This window comes from Pinus tabuliformis, chromosome 2_1 (genome assembly GCF_031772625.1).
Source record: "Pinus tabuliformis cultivar Carrire ecotype Pingquan chromosome 2_1, CPIR1, whole genome shotgun sequence".
NCBI classification, from domain to species: Eukaryota; Viridiplantae; Streptophyta; class Pinopsida; order Pinales; family Pinaceae; genus Pinus; species Pinus tabuliformis.
Window position 1 is genome coordinate 34,878,069 of NC_142299.1, and position 20,309 is coordinate 34,898,377.

Sequence of the window (20,309 nt, forward strand, 5' to 3'; positions counted from 1 at the left end):
TATATACCTGAAAGTACTGGAGAACCTTCTATATACTTCCATACTGGGATGGGATTTCACCCCCAGGATACACTGCAGGAAGTTAACGACAACTGCTATGTTTAAAGACATTGGAACACGTCTCTAGCCTAGACCTCTAGATATTTGTGTTAGGTGACAAATGCTCCTTAGGTTAATTGAGGTAAATTTTAAGTTTATCTTGAATTAAGTTTCAATTTGATGGCTCAACGATGTCACCTAAATTCCTATAATGTAACTAAATGATAAAAATGAAATATTTTCATTCGATGAAGGCTAAACTAATGAAGGAAGAGAGACAACCAAATAATGCATCAAAACACAACTCTTTATCTTCCAATGCAAAATGTAAAAATGAAATCTAATCTTTCATTTTCACTAACAAATGCAATGCCAAAATGCAATCCTATAAGAAATGAAAATCACTTTCCTTTCACTAAGATGCACTAATCATTTTCTTTCACTTTGATTCAACAATGAAAACTAATGCAATGAGCAAAGGAAAATGCAATCTAACACAATGAAAATGAAAATTCCTTTCACTTATGGTTTCAAATGCAAAAATGTTCCAAAAATACTTAAATGAAGAAATCTTTCACTTTTCTTTCCAAAACAAAGGAATTAAAACAAGTATTCACTTTCAGTCCTACCAAAGCAAACAACTGTAATCTATGCTTGAAAATGGAGTAAAAGCAATCTTCAAAGCATCAATATGACTCGATACTAATGAAAACAACTTCACATCAATGAACTGAAAGAAACTCGAAAAATATGTCCTGACTACAGGAAGACTCTTGAACGAAAGCAATCAATCTCAGAGAAGAAGACCAAGCAATGAATAGAGGGTGACCTAGAAACCCTAGAAACCCTAGAAGGCAATCAAGCTTCAAACACTCATTAACAAATCCAAGAGACAATTGCAATCACACAAGCATAACAATCAAGACAAACACACTGTAGACACACTGGAAAATCATTGACAGAGGTCAAAAATACTGGAAACAAGAAGAAACCCTAATTTTTCTTCTATCCTCTGGGATCAGCACACCTATTATAGGAAAAAGGGTTATGCAAGGTAGATCAACGTGACTATAATTAAAAAACTAGCACTGCCAGCGCTTCTGTGGAGCCGAAAATGCATTTGGAGAGAAAAATAAGGAAAATAAAAAGTCTTCAAGACCAAAGCAAACTAAATGTCCTCAAGCAATAACCAGTGATTTCCAATAGCTACAATGATGCACACAAGCCAAGAAACTGACGATTTTTCAAACTCATCAAAGAATCTGATTTAATGAATGAATGGAAAGGGTTATAGCATCCCTAGTGGAGTTTCCATTTTGTTGTCTATGGATAGAGACGATCCCTCTAGCCTAATGAGTGGGACTAGCAACCTACGTGACAATCTAATAGACTCTTTCCTAAATTACAATCGAAATGAGAGAAGAGGAAGATGGCCTACCTCATTCTGATGCTATAATGTACTCCTTTGTTGAAGACCTCGAATCGCTTGCACCTCGGGGTCAACTCTACTACTCACAGCATTTTAATACCTGCACAAGAGATCAAAGACACAACAAAGCATACAAGTACAAATATCATAATCGAAAGTAATCCACTTAACAGATCAAGGAGCATTAAGATAAATGATGCATTAACACAAACATTTATGGAAAGTGAACCAGTAGTTGTATATATTAATGAAATAAAGGAGGAAGCATACAACCAAGCCTTGATGTCAATAAGCTCTCCTTGAGTGAAAGTCCAAGTCCAAGCTCAAGCTCTCCAAGAACTCCTTCTCCAAGCCAAATGAGTAGCATGTAGGCACTATCTCAGCATAAGGGTGCAAATAATCAGAGACCAACCATTTGGGAATGGGAGAGGATGAATATATAGGCAAGGAAAGGTATTTGTGATCTATCCAAACATAGGGGAAGGCCCTCATCTCAAGGAGGTATCTCATAGGGATAAGATCAAAGGAAAAAATTGGGAGAATTTGACCACATCTACACTGAACAACCTCCAGCTTGTCATTCTAGAAGCCTCTAGATCACAAAGCTTCTTGTCCTCTTTGGGAAAAATTGCTTTTTAGGTATCATCATGGGTATCGAAGCCAAAAATGGGCAGTCAGCGCAAGGCTAGTATAGTGCAACTAGCGATCAGCACGAGTTGCCAGTGTCAGGGTCGCGTTGATCCTGAAATTAGGGTTTTAGATCTCTCTTCTTCAGGGAAGGCTCAAAGCATTTTTCTATCAGTGTTTTAGGGAGGATCTGAGATGCATATCAAGATGGGTATACTGCATGATTTCCAAGTTTCGGGCACTTTGGGGTATGACACAGGGAAGTGCAGGAGGTGTGACAAAATACTGTGTAACAAGGACCCACCATGTTTCCACTTGTGCACCTATGATTGGTCCTTTGCTTCCACTCTATATGCCACCTATGATCTATTTTGTCATGGCGCCTCATCAACCTAAACATAAAACTTTGTGCTCCCTCGTTTATATATGGTAGCCTATATTTCTAGGGTTTGGGGTGACGTGTCCCTATGCGACTTCAATCTGCACATATGGATCAATCATCGAATTGTCGGGTTGATGTGTCTCAACGACTTGTACTCCACCATGTCCCAGAATTATCTCCCCGAGTGTTTCTACCTATGCACCCTTATAGGCATCCTGGGTCATTCCTCTGGGATTATGTGTCCCTGTCAGCCTATATGTCACCAATATAAAGATGCCATGTGTCACCCAATTTTCAACCCACTTATGTACCCGAAAATGCTAAATATGCATGCCATGTGTCACATCCTTATTAGTGCAATATTATGCTAACGCCATGTTGAAATCATCATTCCATCATGTCTCCACATCACCTCATGCAGCCAATGATAATGTGCCATGTTTATGGTTTTAATATTTCCATGTGGCCAAGGGTATGAATGCGAGGGGGTCTTAGGAATGTTATTTTCATTAATTCCTTTAATAAAAAATGAAGGAATCCCTTTACATTTTCTAGGAAAGGAGCTCCATGGTGATGTTTCGCATGGGTTCCTCCCTCCACCAATCATCACTCACCACTCACCTTCATCACTTGTCCACATCCTCTTGTCTCCCTATCCCTGGGACTTTAAGTTGTGCCTACCTCTGAAACTCCCAAGGACAAGCCTTTTGAGGTGATGTTTACTTCGTGGGGTCCTCCGTTATTTTGACATGTCTAATATGAGCTTGTTTTCCATTTGTTCAGCTCACATGTCTACACTACCTCACTCAGCCATGTCATCCTGCTTCATTACTCTGCTGCACTTTATTGTCGATGGTTTAGTTGACCCTGCTTGTGTGGTTTAATGGTAAATTGGGGAGGGGTTCCACTATTAATACGAATTGTCGATCTCATAATTGATGGTTTGGAAATACAGCCTATAGCGGACCCCCTTGTTGTTGACCCTTAGGTGCACATGGGCCTGCACAATGTATTTGATGGGTTAGAGAGGACACGTGGTGTGTATCTGCCATCAAACTTGCCCACTATTTAACGATCGCTCTGCTTCACCAACTTAGGGAAATCACCAATTTTTCCACCAATCTAGAAAAACACCAGGTTTAGCTCTGTAGCTTAGGCTTTTGGTATTGCTACCTTTGACTAGCCATATCTTTCAATCCAAGAGTCCATATACAAGATTACATATATCATTGTATTGGTGTCAAATTGTAACACCCCTGTGAAATTTTGGGCTTGGAGACTCAACATCCACAACCCCAGTACAAAGTATTTCAAGAAGTAGAGGAGGCGTTGAGTTAGACCATACGAAGCATTGGGATGGAGGCACTAGTGTGTTGGCACTATTTCTTTGTCATCGATGTGCATTGTCACAATGTGCCACACCATAATTCGTGGACGCCAAGCCACAGGCATCACAGAAAGGGAAAAGTAGCACAGGTGGTGTGGGCATGCCATGCCAAAATACATAGGTGGGTTACTGGCAAAGTTGCACGTTGCCCACAATCCAAAGGTAGGAGCGCCTGCCAATCTGACATCCTGAAGCGCTCCATGTTGCAAAGATGCCTAGAAGTTAATGTCGATGGAGGGTGCGAAGAAGCCATGTGTCAGTCCCACAGGCTCTCCCCATACCTATGTAAGTTTTAATTGTCACAACCCTGACCCTGCAGAATACTTCCACGGGTCCCCTCCACGTTGGAAGCTAGTTCATTTCCCCATACTCCATGTCTGCCCTGGTACTGCTGAGTCATCCTCCACGTGCCTCCTCCATACACCCAGCTAGTCACCTCACATCACATGCCACATCACCCACCTGGTCATCCACCACATCATTGCTCTACCTATCAAATCACTATCCACATCACCTCCAGTTCACAACAGCCTAATGTCACCTAAGCTTAGGCCAACTTGCATGATGGTAGATTAGACAACAATGAGAGACATTCATCTGATGGTCATCAAAGCTCCACATGGCGAACTCTCCCAAATGATAATGTGACGGAGGGGCGCGGAGAGTGCTACATGGTAGCCTCTTGTGCACTCTCCATGCCCCCTAGGTTTTCAAAATCCAAGAACCTAACAGTGTAAAATGTCATTACATGACTCTCCACATAGGTCTCCCATGCTAGATCGCTCCACCTATCACATCATGCTGTGATTTCCTCGTCACCATGTCCAATCAACTATCCATGTAGGCTACCGACCTCCCGATGGCATCACAAAATCTTCTCCCAATTGAAAGTTTCCATGTGCCCATGCCAATTCCTTTTATAATAACCTGATAACCCCAATATTTCGCCATTTTTCATGAGCTATCTCGTTGTTTCCTATATGCATCCACTCAAAGGCTTGGCTTGATTCTTCGAATTTCTCAACATGAACTGAAGAATTTAGGCTACCATTCTTATCTTCATATGAAAATACTGACCTCTGCAAGCCAATGATTTGGTCTGAAATCTTTGAAGTATGGAATTTGCAACTCAAAACTATGTGCTCCCTAAAGAAACCTTTCGGCCAAGCAAGTCCCAATTTCAACAGGTAAATCCCAAAATATGGTATCCATTGGTCTTATGTGGTCGTGCACCTAACTCAACCAAAATTATTCAAATTCAAGCTTGAATTCACTTGCAAAACCTCAATTCCTACTCCCTACATGCACCAGTTGATCCAAACTTGTAAAATTCAAAAAATACTCCCTCCAATCACTGACCAATCTCCTCTTGCCATGTGGCATGCTCATGCTCACTCCCTCAATCACCTGAGGGTCTCTTATTTCACCCCATCACTCCTTTTCTGTCAATTGAACCTAAACTAAACTCAATACTTTCTCAATCGCCACATATTCAGCCAAAATTTCTATTGATTCCCAAGCTAAGGGGAAAGGAAAAGAACTAGATACCATATATGAACTTGCAAATTCCAAGAATCATTTCTTAACAAACCACTACATGAGAAGTTCTATCCAGATGGTGTTGAACACAAGCAATGTGTTAAAGGATGATAACAACATGCAGCCATCTACTCTAGTCTATGTTGTCCTTCCACAAGTTTTCAATTTCCTAGAAATGGTGGATTGGTGTGCCAAAATATACTTTCCAAACAAAAGGATAATCACATCACTCCAAGACAACAAAGAAATAATTAATGTGACTCTGGATTTCATTGCAGCTATGTTGTCATTTCCCGATAGAATAAGGTTACAAAGGCTAAATAAATAAGGGATTGAAAAAAGAAGCACTAGTTTAGCACTAGATATGTAACAACAAACAGTCAACAGTTGTCTCCTAAAGGGAATGGTATGTAGGTTTTAACCCCGTACGGAAATTACCTGCATGCAGATTCTAAAACACAGAAAATAAACAATGCGAGAGCATAGCACATCAAACACATATACACAGAGATTTTCCCTTGGATCCCAAAACTGGGACTACCAGCTTGAGTTTTCATTATTTTCTTTTCAATAATACAATACATATTTATACATGTCGAAGCATCCAATACCATGGACTAAAAACCATCACATCCAAAACCATGGACCGAAAACCATCACGTCCAAAACCATGTGCGAAAATCATGCACAAAACCATAGGTAGGTCCGCCCAACCTAACATAGGGTCCAAAACCAAAAAATATCGGGGTGCTGCCCCAAACCCCATAGAGTGGGGTTACGTGCACCCCTCAAACCCCCTATGACTCCCCCCGTTACGCAATCGGCGCAACGAAGGGGGGCTTCCGCCCCCCTTCTAATCCCCTAGTTAACTATGTGGCCTAGTCGTGGAAAGAATATAACACAACCCAACATTCCCCCACTTTTTGTTTTCTTTCCAAAGGGGGCCACAAGAGAGCTTAGTCATTTATCCAGCACTGTAATGCCTATTGTTTCTCTACACCAAGAGAACTTCTCAGAGCTCATAGATTTTTTCAATGCATCTACAGTATTCTTCAAAGTGTCCACCTTTACCAGCAACACCTTTTTGTCTTCTATCATATCCCTCACAAAGTGATACTGAACATCATAGTGCTTTGTCTTTGAATGATATGCAGGGTTCTTTGCCAAGAAAATTGCACTTTGGCTGTCACAGTCTATCCTTATAGCTCCCTGTACTAACCCCATATTTGAACACACTCTCTGCAACCAAACTGCTTCCTTGCTTGCATGAGTGGCTGCCATGTGTTCTTCCTCTATAGTTGATAGTGCCACTACAGATTGTTTCTTACTCATCCAACTGACTGCACCTCCAAATAGATTAAACACATACCCACTTGTAGATCTTCTCTAATCCAGATCTCCAGCCCAGTTTGCATCAACAAAGCCACAAATATCCAACACTCTGTCCAATCCTGGTCTTCCTTGGCAGCACAAATCATAATCACTAGTGCCACGCAAATACCTGAAAACCCACTTCACTGATGTCCAGTCCTCCTTCCTTGGTTTTGACATAAACCTGCTCAATACTCCCATTGCATGTGCAATGTTTGGTCTAGTACAGACCATCGCATACATCAGGTTACCAACTGCACTTGCATATGGAACACGGGACATGTCCTCTTTCTCTTCTTGTGTCTTGGGACACTGTTCAGCAGATAACTTTACACCTATAGGAAAAGGAACCTTCACCGGTTTACTATCTTGCATATTAAACCTTTGCAATATTGTCTCGACATACTTCCTCTAGTTTAACCAAAGCTTCCTCTTTGTCTGGTCTCTTTTAATTCCCATGCCCAAAATATAGTTTGCAGCACCAAGATCTTTCATGTCGAATTTGGAGGACAAATGGGTCTTCAAATCCCGGATAATTTCTTTTTCATTCCCAACCAGCAACATATCATCCACATACAAGACCAGATAAATAGCACGGTCACCACTTAACTTAAAATACACATAGTGATCTTCTTTGCTTCTAGAGAAGCTAAGTCCCCATATAAATGTATCAAGTTTCTGATACCACATCCTTGGTGACTGTTTTAACCCATACAGAGACTTCTTTAACTTGCATAATAGTTCTTTCTTACCCTTCACCACAAAGCCTTCAGGTTGCTTCATGTAGATCTCCTCTTCCAGATCCCCGTGAAGAAATGATGTCTTCACATCCATCTGTTCTACCTCAAAATCAAAAGCAACAGCAACAGATAAAAGTAATCTAATAGAAGTTACCTTGGCAACAAGAGAAAAAATATCACCAAAATCAATTCTCGGCACCTGGGAATAACTTTTGCTACCGACCAAGCTTTGTATTTCTCCAACTTTCCTTTTGCATTTGTCTTCTTCTTGAACACCCATTTTTTGCCAAATGGTTTCCTTCCAGTCGGCAACTCCAACAGATCCCAAGCCTCATTTTTGTGCAAAGATGCCATTTCATCAACCATGGCCTCTTTCCAGAGTTTTCCATCCTCTGAATCTACTATTTCCTTCACAGTTCTGGGATCATCATCAGTAATAGATAAAGAAAAATTTGAACAGAAAGTAGATGGACTATACCTTTCTGGCTACCTTCTTTCTCCAACTGATCTTCTCACACCCGGAGTTTGTGGCTCTTCATCTTCTGGTTCCTCCTCTGTTGTCGAGTCTGATTCTTCCTCCTTTAGCTCAAACTCTATCTTCTTAGGTTCTTTTAGTTGGACTTCATGTTTAATAACATCTTTCACCTCTCTGAACACCACATCTCGGCTGTACACAACCTTCCTTGTTACTAGGTTCCAAAGCTTATAACCCTTTAAACTATCCTTATATCCAATAAAGATGGACTTTTCAAATTTACTATCCAATTTGGTTTGTTTCTCCTTTGGAACATGTACATATGCATCACATCCAAATACCCTCAGATGTGAAAGAGAGGGTTTCTTACTAGTCCATACCTCTTGTGGAATGTTATCCTCCAACACTGATGAAGGTGATCTGTTGACCAGGTAACATGTTGTCTCCACCACCTCTGCCCAGAATTCTTGTCCTAACCCGGCACCACTAAGCATGCTTCTTGCCCTTTCCATCAACGTCTTGTTCATTCTTTCTGCAACTCCATTTTGCTGAGGTGTATATGGAGTAGTCTTCTACCATGCTATACCATGCTTCTTAGAAAATTCTTCAAATTCCTTACTGCAAACTCTCCACCATTATCTGTCCTCAACACCTTTATCTTCTTCTCTGTCTAGTTTTCCACCAGAGCCTTAAACTCTTTAAACTTGTCAAAGACTTCGGATTTCTTCTTAAGGAAATATATCCATGTATTCATTGAGAAGTCATCTATAAATGATACATAGTACACAGACTTACCCAATGATGGAACCTTCATAGGTCCAAACACATCACTGTGCACAAGCTCTAATATTTGTTTTGCCCTCTTACCACCAGAGGGGAAACTCACCCGATTCTGCTTCCCTTATACACAATTCTCACAAAAATCAGAATCCGAAGAGCTATTACTCATACCTTCTACCATACCTTTACCATGAATTATTTGAAGGCCCTTCTCTCCAATATGTCCAAGCCTTTGATGCCACAACATGGTCTTCTCTCCAAAGACCACTAGATTTTTTTGCTCCACTTTCAAGAACCACAGAACTATTGCACCCATCAACAACAGTGCTACCTTGCAACTTGTACAGAGTTCCAATTCAAACTCCCCACATCAATACCAGTGTCCCCCGAACCATCTTGCAGGTATCCTTCTCGAACACTATTTTTACACCTGCATCATCCAGCATGCTTACAAAAATCAGATTTCTGGCTAATGCAGGAATATGCAGAACACCCGGAAGTGTTCTAACCCTTCCACCTTGCAACTTCAACTTTACTTTTCCGCGACCAATGATTCTAGCCTTCTTGTCATCCCCCAAGAAGACATCACCACCATCATATTTCTCATACTCACAGAACCACTCTCTATGGGGAGTGAAGTGAAAGGATGCTCCTGAGTCAATCAACCATGCCTCATGATCTACATGTGTACCTGAAGAAGCCAAGTACACATCCCCACCTTCATCTGAGGTGGTTTTCACCTCTGCAGAAGGAGCATCATCAGATCCATTTCCTTTATCAAGAGTTTTAGATTTACATTCCCTTTTATAGTGCCCTTCCTTTCCGCATTTCCAGCACACCACCTTTACAGGTTTTCCTGGAGATTTAGATCTCCCTCTAGATTTAGATCTCCCACTCGATGACTTATTTTTGTTTCTGTTCTGAGACCGTCCTCGTACAGACAAGGCATCACCATTTTGGCTCTCCACATTTTTCGTCTCATCTCCTTCGTCAGCAAGGATGAGACTATTTCATCAAACTATAAGGCAGATGCATTGCTACCTATTGCAATAACCAGACTATCCCACGAATCTGGTAGAGAACACAACAAACTAATGCGCTTTTCTTCATCTGAAATTTTGATATCAACAGACGATAACTGACTTACCATAGTATTAAATGCATTCAGATGCTCTATCACCAAGTCTCCATTTCTCATCCTCAGGTTATATAGCTTTTTCCATAGGAATAGTTTATTCACCAGAGACTTAGATTGGTACAAAGTCCCTAACTTGTCCCAAAAATCCTTCGTCGTAGCTTCCCCTAATACATTCACCAATACTGAATCTCAGACACACAATCATATTGTGCTCTTTGCCTTCTGATCCAACTTCTTCCATTCTTCATCAGACACTCCCATTGGTTTATTACCTGGATCTACCGCGATCCACTGATCTTTATCCACCAACAAATCCTCCATCTTGAGTTTCCACAACTCAAAACTCTTACCATTAAATTTCTCGATCTCTATCTTTCCACTGCTCGCCATCTTCTTTCACCACCAGAATCGATCCCGTGCATGTCCCACTGAACAAGGTCTACCACAGGCCCGAGTGAAACCCCTCAGCAACAAAGGCGTCCCCTTGAAGCCAAGACAGCTCTGATACCAAATGTAGGTTTTAACCCTGTACAGAAATTACCTGCATATGAATTCTAAAACACAGAAAATAAACAATGCGAGAGCATAACACATAAAACACATATACACAGAGATTTTCCGCTGGATCCCAAAACTAGGACTACCAGCTTGATTTTTCATTATTTTCCTTTCAATGTTACAATACATATTTATACATGTTGAAGCATCCAATACCATGGAACAAGAACCATCGCGTCCAAAACCAAGTGTGAAAATCATGCACAAAACCATAGGTAAGTCCACCCAACCTAACATAGGGTCCAAAACCAAAATTTTCCAGGGCGCTGCCCTGGACCCCATAGAGTGGGGTTACCTACACCCCTCAAACCCCCTATGACTCCCCCCGCTATGCAATCGACGCAATGAAGGGGGGGCTCTACCCCCCTTCTAATCCCTTGGTTAACTACGTGGGCTAGTCGTGGAAAGAATATAACACAACCCAACATGGTACACCCCGGTCAAATCCCTTATCACATTTCAATTTTTGAGCACATGATGGTAAAAGCTTTCTCTATGATAGCCCAAGTCATGGATCTTGATATTGATATATTTATAACTAGAGTTTCCCTGGGTCTTTTGGTATCCTTGTATCACCCATCTACTAAAGCCTGCACCCAATTTGATTTCCCTCAATTTATGTCAGATGAAATGCATTCCCAAATGATAGAGTATGAGGAAAAAATTCCTTTCATTACCAGACATACTTAGTACATTTTTTTATTCATCAATAGTATCCCTACCTTGAGCACCATAAGCCTAAGATGGTTGACAAACATGGAGCTATATGTGACCAATCTATAAATGATTTCCCATGGTCCATAAAACAAAAGGTAACCAAGTCCCATTTGGTAACATTTCTTCATTCATATCAATAGTGCATATCCTTTTTCATTGTCAACCACTGCCTAGAGTACCCCCTTTTCTTAAGGAAACATTACAACTTACCCCTAACACCTCTATTGGTAATTGGTACATTTTAAAATAGTACGCATTCCTTAGAATATATGGTTTCGAGGAATAATTGTATATAAACTACCTATATTCCTCACACAACACATATTTGCATTAGAATACATCCGACAAATATTGCCTAGTGATCGGGTGCATTTCATCTCAAGGAAAGCGGCAGTCACATTTCATCTCTCACACAATGTGGGACCTTTGTGTAAATTCAAGAAATGCTCTAGAGACCGTAGAAAATATCCTGGAAAGTTTCAATTTCCTTAAATCTAAAGCATGGATTACGAGTTAAGAAAGGATAAAGACCGGGAAAATCATAAGCATGACCTAAATCCTGTGATACAAGAGTGTGTAAATAAACACACATTGGAAGAAATCAAGGCTATCTTAAATTTGACTGAACCTAAATTTTTCCAGCTCTCAGGATAGAAGTGAGGTACTTCTAAACCCATGGACGTGGAGGGAGGAGAAGAGTCAAGCACAAAGAAAGCATGAATAGATAAATCCCTTGGGGAAGAAGAGGATGATGAAGATGATGAAGAGACATAGTCCCAAGATCTAGTTTTATATAACAGGTTGGCCATGCCCTCTCAACAGGTTTTCACTATGAAGGCCCAACCTTCTTCCATGTCTGAATTAGAAGCCATAGAATTAGGGGAAGTGTCAAAGCCTAGAAACATGTCAGTAGTAGAGCAATATGCATAAATTGACAAACAAGATTCCAAGGAGAGGAAAAGGGACACAAGAATAGCAGAATACCAGCCCCTTCCTCTGACATGGTTCAAGAGCACCTTGGATTATGAGAAAGGAATTTTTAGAATGGAGGTGCTATAATCCAAGGTAGAGGATGCAATGTCTATATTAGACTACCAAGTACATCAGATGTCCCTACATGTAGACAATATCCCATATACAGGTATCATGGACCTCAACTTGCAAGTGACAAATTTGATGCACTAGTAGATTCATCAAACTAATGCCACAACCAAGAATCTATAGGATATGTATACTAAATTGGAATACATTCGGGAGGGCTAACAGGATAAAGTTAAAACACTTGGAAGATAAAATTGTACATTTGGCCACACATCCTAGAGAGTTCCAAAAATACCAGGAATTGTTGGAGGAAGAACAAAGAAATTACCTCCATGAGGAATCAACTTAAGATCCTAGATGCACATCCTGTGTAGAGGGTGGAATTAGTCGTAGTGGAAAATGAGAATGAAAAGTTAAAGGTAAAGTTGCATGATGCCCTTAGGAAGAATAAATATTTTCACACCATTATGTTAAAAAAAAAAAATCGCACAATTTTGGGATTTCGAAAATGAAAAAAAATTGAATCATATCAGTGCGTTGAAAAAATATGGTGCCCAAGAAATGTCGATGCGCTTTTTATATAACCGCACCAATGCGCTTGACTATCGAACACATAAATGTGCGAAGAAATTGAATAAAAAAACATGAAATTTTTTTTTTTAATTCAAAAATGAGCAGAAATTGATTTTTCGAAATATAATTTCATAAAGTCTTTTAAATAGTAAAAATTTATTCATCGTTTCGTTATTTTACCCAAAATTTCAAGGGATTGATTTGCAAGAGAGATATACTAGGAGCACAGTGTAGCAACAACATAATATTTGGAGTAGTAGAACTATTCAAAAGATTATAAGCTAAAAGTTATTGTGATTCACTCAAAAACCTGCATACTCAGTTTTAAATTTTATTGTTAATTTTACTAATAAAAAAGTTTACATTTTCTGTTAGGGTTTAATTAAAAGAGAGATCATTTGCAAGAGAAGATCATATCAGAGCTGCAAAATATTTTGGATCCACCGAAAGATCAGAAGTTGAAAGGTATGGTGATTCACTCAAAACCTTGGATAGCAAGAATCTTAAATTTTATTGTTAAAATATTTCACAATTTTTATTAGATTTATTCACAATTTAGAAATATATATATATATATTAAAAATCTTGTATAATAAAAAATTTACTATAGATTTTACTAGTAAAAATTTTTACAATCTTTGTTCCTATTTAAATTTGATTAAAACAAAAAACAAAAAACAAAAAGAATCAATACTTACCTTAAACCCTTCCTTCTTCCTGCAAAATTTCACATTAGGGTTTAACTTTCTCTACCACTTCACAATTAGGGTTTTTCAATTTAGGCATTTTATATTTAATGGGTTTGTGTACTTAATATATAGAGTGTTTGACATATAAAGTATGGGAATCACTTATTGAATTAGATTCAAACCTTGTTGGCCCTCTCCGTCTTTTTAAAAACAGTTATATGTTGTGTGGTGCGCCCTCTGTAACATAATACACCAGTGATACAGGAGTAACACAACACACCGATAAATTATAACACTTTTGATTTTGTCTAGTTTGTTCATCGTTGCTCCCAGTGTAATATAATGCACCAAGGAACTTGTTCCTAATAGCATTGGTAAATCATTGTGGTGCTATGAGCCTTTCAAATTGGACTGTCGTCCCTCTCTGATTTTGAGAAACGGCTATATGTTTCACGGTGCGCCCTATGTAACATAATGCACTGGGCTACCTGAGTAACACAACACACCAATATATTATAACAAATTGGATTACGTCCAGTATTTTCATCATTACTCTCAGTGTAATTTAGCGCATTGGGGCACCTATTCCTAATAGCACCACTGAATCATCTTGTTGTGTTTAATCCTTACAAATCGCACTGTCACCCCTCTCCTTTCTTTTTAAAAACAATTATAAGTTGTGTGGTGCACCCTCTGTAATATAATGCATCAGGGCTACCTACATATTTCAATGCACTGATATATTATAACACATTTGATTTTGTCGAGTCTATTCATCGTTGCTCCCGGTATAATATAATGCATCGGCATGTCTGTTCCTAATAGCACCATTAAATCAATGTGGTGTATTTAGCCTTACAAATCGCACCATTCAAATTTAAAATTATTTTTAAAAAATAATTTCCAGGACAGTGCTAAATAATTAAAACCCTGATGCGTTTAATCTCGTAAACGCACAGGTTACCAGAGCTTTCTTTCTGAAAATTATTTGATTTATTTGTAAAATATATGTAATGGCTTCTGTATTGAATGTTACAAGTTGTATATTGATAATAAAAAAATGTCTGGGAAGGTCTAAGTAACAAAAATATTGATCGACACAATGACAACACATAAAAAAAATCAGAGAAGACAATTTCTTTGTAAATTCTTTACAGAATTAATATGTTTAAACTATATGTAATTTTAACTAATATCTATTAGTTTGTATGTGTCATGCAGAGCCACAAAATAAAAAAGGTCAATAAGATTATTTCTAATCTAAGTGAAGAAGAGCATAAAATCTTGATAGAAAAATTGCAGAATGATGAATCAGGTGAATGAAAAAATATTATTCAACATGATTTTTTTTCTAAATCATTAATAATATACTTAAAAATATTAGATAACATGTTTCAAACAATCTATTAATTCATATATGTTTAATTTTCTATAAGGAGCAACAACGGAGAAAAAGATCAATGTCGTTCTAAGAAAATAAAAAGTATGGAACATGTAAATGATGATTAATTGGTGCTTAGCTCATCTCGAGTGGTGTTGGAGATTAATGAAAAGGGGGGATTTACAGAACTATGAGGGATCTAGTGGAACGAACATATAGACATACTTTCCACTTACAATACAAAAAGAAATGCAATGATTCTAAGAACGAAATTATATCTAAACTACAATAAGTGTTTCCAAAGCTATGGTCAATGAGACATTTCAGACTTGCAATAGCAAAAACATACAACAACAAAAAAGAATCATTCAAAAGGTAATATTCCTAATTGTATAAAATACTTTTCTAGAATTATATGTATATATTACTACAAACCATTAATTTATTAATAAAAATTTTGTTATTTTAATTTTCATATATCATTAAAAAATAATATATTACTTTTTTTAGGAAGACTATGAAAATCCCAAATGATCAACGTGCTGATATATGAAACATGCCAGTAGGAATGTTCAAAAAAGTGTATAAGGAGATGGTCAAAGAAATGAACATCATTACATCACATGAGGAGTCATCTAAACAACAACGTGCTTCAAATGTATGTAATCATGATTGACTTTGTACATATAAAAATAATAATTTAACATTAAATATTAATTTTCAAGTATTTTCTTGTAGAAAATAAAACAAGATGGAACTCATTCGACACATAATAGGACAACAAGGAAGAAAAGGGTTGATTTCAAAGTTTGTGAATAATTGTTAATATTTCCTTATAGAAACTCAAAGTTTCATTTATGTATATTTTAAGTTGTTTTGCAGCAACCATCCTTGAATGTCTTCAAATAGGTGCTAACATACAAAGAAGACTGTAACAACCCTAGTTAAAAATCCATGTAATAAAGTTATTAAAGGAAAAATAATAACCAAGGTCGTGGGAAATGTATTCCAAGTTGAATGTTGGGCAAAAACTTAGTGATGGGGGTCACTTGTGATTAATTAATAGCTATGGAAATTAGCAAAGGTAATGACAAAGGCTTTGAAAAGGCAAAGTGGCATTAATTGGCATTTATTTATGAAAATAATGGAAAATAGGAGAAAAGGAAGGGAAAAGATCACAGGTTGCATGTGAGGAGGAAATTGAATAAGACATAAGGAAAATGAAGAAAATAGAGGCCAAATGATAAAAAGGCTTTTGGGGATCAGTTCACAGCTTTTGTGAGTTCAGGCTTTGGCACTCTCATTCTATTCTCTCATTCTCATACTCTTGGACACTTAGAGTTTTCTTGGAGCACTCTTGGAGGAGTGTGTCATACTTGGGATTTGGAGCAAGAAGGCAAATGAAGAGCAGGAAAGCACAAGGGGACAGCGGGATCAATAGCTACAGCAAGTTTTTCTTGCAGGTACTAAGTTGAATGTATGATTTCCTTGCTAGTTTTGGCATACATGGCATATGCATGTAGTTTCTTAGTTATGATTTGTCATTGGCAAGGAGGATTACCTGGATTGATAGTGGTTTTGCCTAGCCTTGCCATTTCCTGGATAGTCATGATGTTGTCAGTTTTTCCTCTTTTTTTCTAGTTAGTGCTCATGTTCGTTATGGTTGTGGGTTGAGTTATTAGTTCTTGGAGACTTGGTTAGACAAACGCTCTCTAATCCATGTAATAGATTAAATTGGGTTACTAGTGCTCGAAGCCTTGGTTGGACAAATGCTCTAGAGCCCTTCGTGGGTTGAGTTACTATTCCTAGAAGCCTTGGTTGGACAAATGCTCTGGAGCCTGGCAGTTGTTGTGGGTTGAGTTACTAGTCCTGGAAGCCTAGGTAGGAATAAATGCTCTAGAGCCCTGGACAACTTGGGTAGAGACCAATATGGTGATGGTTAGTGATGTATGACCGTGAGGTGGAATCATTGGTTGAGAGTTGAGGTGGTTTGGCCTCTGGAAGCCCTGGTTTGGTGTTCCAGGTTTATTCCATGAGATCCCACATTGATTCTTGGAATAGGGCGCAGGGGTGATTGGTTGAAAAAGAGATTTGGTTCAGCCTGTCAGGCCAGGCAATAACTCTCCAACGGCAATAAAACTGATTCGTCTGATTATTCCATAGGTAGGTTATTGTTATATACATTAGGAGTGATTGTTCGATTCATCTCCCGGTGACTGTTCACATTCCTGATTTATTTATTTACAAATTCCCCCAATCATGAAGATTAGGTGTCAACACAGCCCAATCTGTGGTTGGTTCGTACTTGGAAGTCCTTGACTTGGTTTGATTTTCATATGTTAATATAAGCTCCTTTTCCTTTGGTATTTCATGAGTAAATGTGCTTGTCATTATGTGGCTTTAATGGTGGTTTCATCATCGGTATTTCTCTAGTTATTTGTTGGTTATAAGCATGTTTTATGACAGACTTGAGTTATGGCTCTCATCATGTTTTGATTAGTATATGAAATGTTGATGAATGCATGGCTCAGGGGTTGGACACCTAGAGGGTTGGCTGGATCCTTAAGGTTCTGAAGCTCCTGAGGAAGGTCAGATTGATCTTTTCTTATCGGTTCCACTTCCTTAACCATACATGGGGAGTTGAATCATATCATAGTAACTCTTCATCACATGTTCTACCTTAGTGGACTAGTTAGCTTGGGTAAATATGGGAGGAGGGTATTACAGAGTGGTATCGGAGCATGGTTTCATTCTCCTTGGGTGATGTTTGCTTTGTCTTTTCTCTTTTGATGCATATGTTGTCATGTGTACATGTCAGTTGCATATATGTTCATTATCTTGTGGTCTATGTGTTTGTTATGTATGCATGGTAAGGGACATTATTGTTGTTGTATTGTCATGCTGAAGTTGATGAGGTTGTTGTTGGGATGTGTTTGCTATGAATGCATGTCAGTGTTTTTATGTAATTTTTATGCATGTGTGTCATTCATGTGATTGTTATGCATAGTACCTAGTCGGTATTATAATTGTGGCAGTATGCATGGTAACTGGGATAATGATTGAGATGATGTCTATGTATTGTTATGAGTATGATTATACATGTATTATGCTAATCTAGTTGATCTTGCAGATAAGATATCCTCCCCTGAACCATACTGAGGTACATTGCTTTGTTTATAATTTGGTTTAGCTGACATAATATCCCTTGCAAGAAGAGAATATCAAAGATGACTAGCAATATGGTAGACTACAATTTAGAAGATTCTCCCTATAGATCATATGAGTAGCATGGTGTAGAGTATTCCCCTCACATAGCAAACACTCTGAGAATTTTGAAGGTAGAGATAAGAAGTTGCAAAGTAGATAATGACTAAATAATTCAATCGCAAGAGAGACTTGCTAAGGAATAGGAGAAACAAGTAGAGGTTAATGCGGCCATCCTTCAGAGCTTGTTAGACTTGCATAAATAGGGACCACTTAGGATCAATCATGGACTGGAGGATAGGACTTGTTATCACTCCTGGAAACTCTCCTAGGTTGTAGATCGGAGTTGCCTGGTAACATGTAATCTTCAATATTGTTCTCTAAACTATTGGAATAAATGATGGTTTGGATCAAGTTAGATAACCATTTCAGCTCTATTCTTACTCAGGACATGCATGAACACCCTCAACAACACAAGGCTTTAGACCACAAATGCTCAATAGTTTTTAGATTTAATGGATAGATGGAGAATACTAACAGTACCAGCAGATTGCATACATGAACATATATGAATGGGTAGCTACAGGTATCAAAGAAGCTTGTTAATTTAATATATCAAAGCAAAGATAAGATGACAATTATCTGGCCTTACACACACAGAAAACCTGAACAAACTGTTAAAGTGCAAGCATAGAACAGCATAAAGGGAATGGACATTGAACATCTAATGGCAAAAGAAGCTTATATTTCTTAGAATGAAGACGAGAAGCTAGAATAAACAAAGGAGGAATAATCTCCAAAAGTTGAACCCTTTTTACATCTAGTTTTTAGATATTTATACCTTTTACAATAATATCAGCCTTCTGAGGCTTGAGAGGTCTTAATCGATCACTCTCTTGTTTAACTATTTGATTCCCTGAAGGCAAGCATGTTTTGGAGGTTTTTCTCCTTCTGACAGAGGAATAACTGCATTCAGATATTTTGGGTGTGCTGGCAGGGAGCTCTCTCTTGACAGAGATGCCCACAATCTCTTCTATTGATTTCGGCTGTGTTGCATTGTGCTGCTCCATGATGTATTTGATTCGGGCTGTGTTGTGCTGTAGATGCCCATGATATTTCTATTTCGGGTTAGTTGGGCATGCTTTATTGTGCTGTAGATGCCTCTCGGCCTCGGTTTCTCTTCAAACTATTTAATAATGAGTGTTTTCTGTTTTACACAGAAACCACTGTAATGTTGTAAACTCCCGCCAATGTTTGTTCCTTTCGGACTTTAAAAGTCCTCAAAAATGATTTATTTACCCATCGGGTCCGCCCTTTGGGTCGTTGTCGCCTATCGCAGATGGCTCGGTCCCTTTGTTCCCTTTGTATTTTTGCAATATGGCGAAAACCTTAAAAAACATGAAAAATCGGCCTTTGTGGACCTGAAAACATATATATATTTCACCTCTAAAACACATCGGGTCCGGACTTCATCGCTATCGGCGCTGCCAAGGTTCCTGTGTATTTCGTTACATAGCGAAATACATGGAAAATACATTAAAATGGCCTTCCGCGGATTTGAAAATATATCCATTTATTGCATATAATTACATCGGGTCTGGCCCATCGGGTCGCACATATGCCCATGACTAGGCCTCGTCCCTAGGTTGGCGCCGATAGCGATATTGTGATGCGATAAATCGCAATCGCAAGTCACTCTTTCCCCGGTCCTTTATTGTTGTGGGGAAAAATGCCTATGCAGGACGATCCTATCCACCTAAGGTGTGACAGTGCCTTAGCAACAAACAGACACAGCTATTCTGGTTTCTTCCTTTATGAAATGTGAAAGAGGGGAGATCAATGGACTTACCAGTGTCTTCCGTTTGTCCCTCGATCTAGATCCTCTTCTCTTTGGGTGTTCATAGCTACTTGCCTCCTCGCTCGCCCAAGAGAACAGCTGCTTGATTCCTGCGAGATCACAAGAGAACAGCTACTTGCGACAAGAGAAGAACACAACACAAAGGCAGATATTCACATTCATAAATGATTCAGGATTAGAAGTAAATCAAATACACTAATGCGATCATACAAATACACCAGTATATAGGAGAAAACCAAGATAGCTTTATTGATAAATAACAAGGTTCAGGAAGAGATACAACCCAGAGAGCTCCAATCCAGCATCTCCTTCCCAGCAGAATGGAATTCCTATCTTCACCTCCCTTCAAAGCATTAAGCACCCAATGATCTCAGTCTCAAA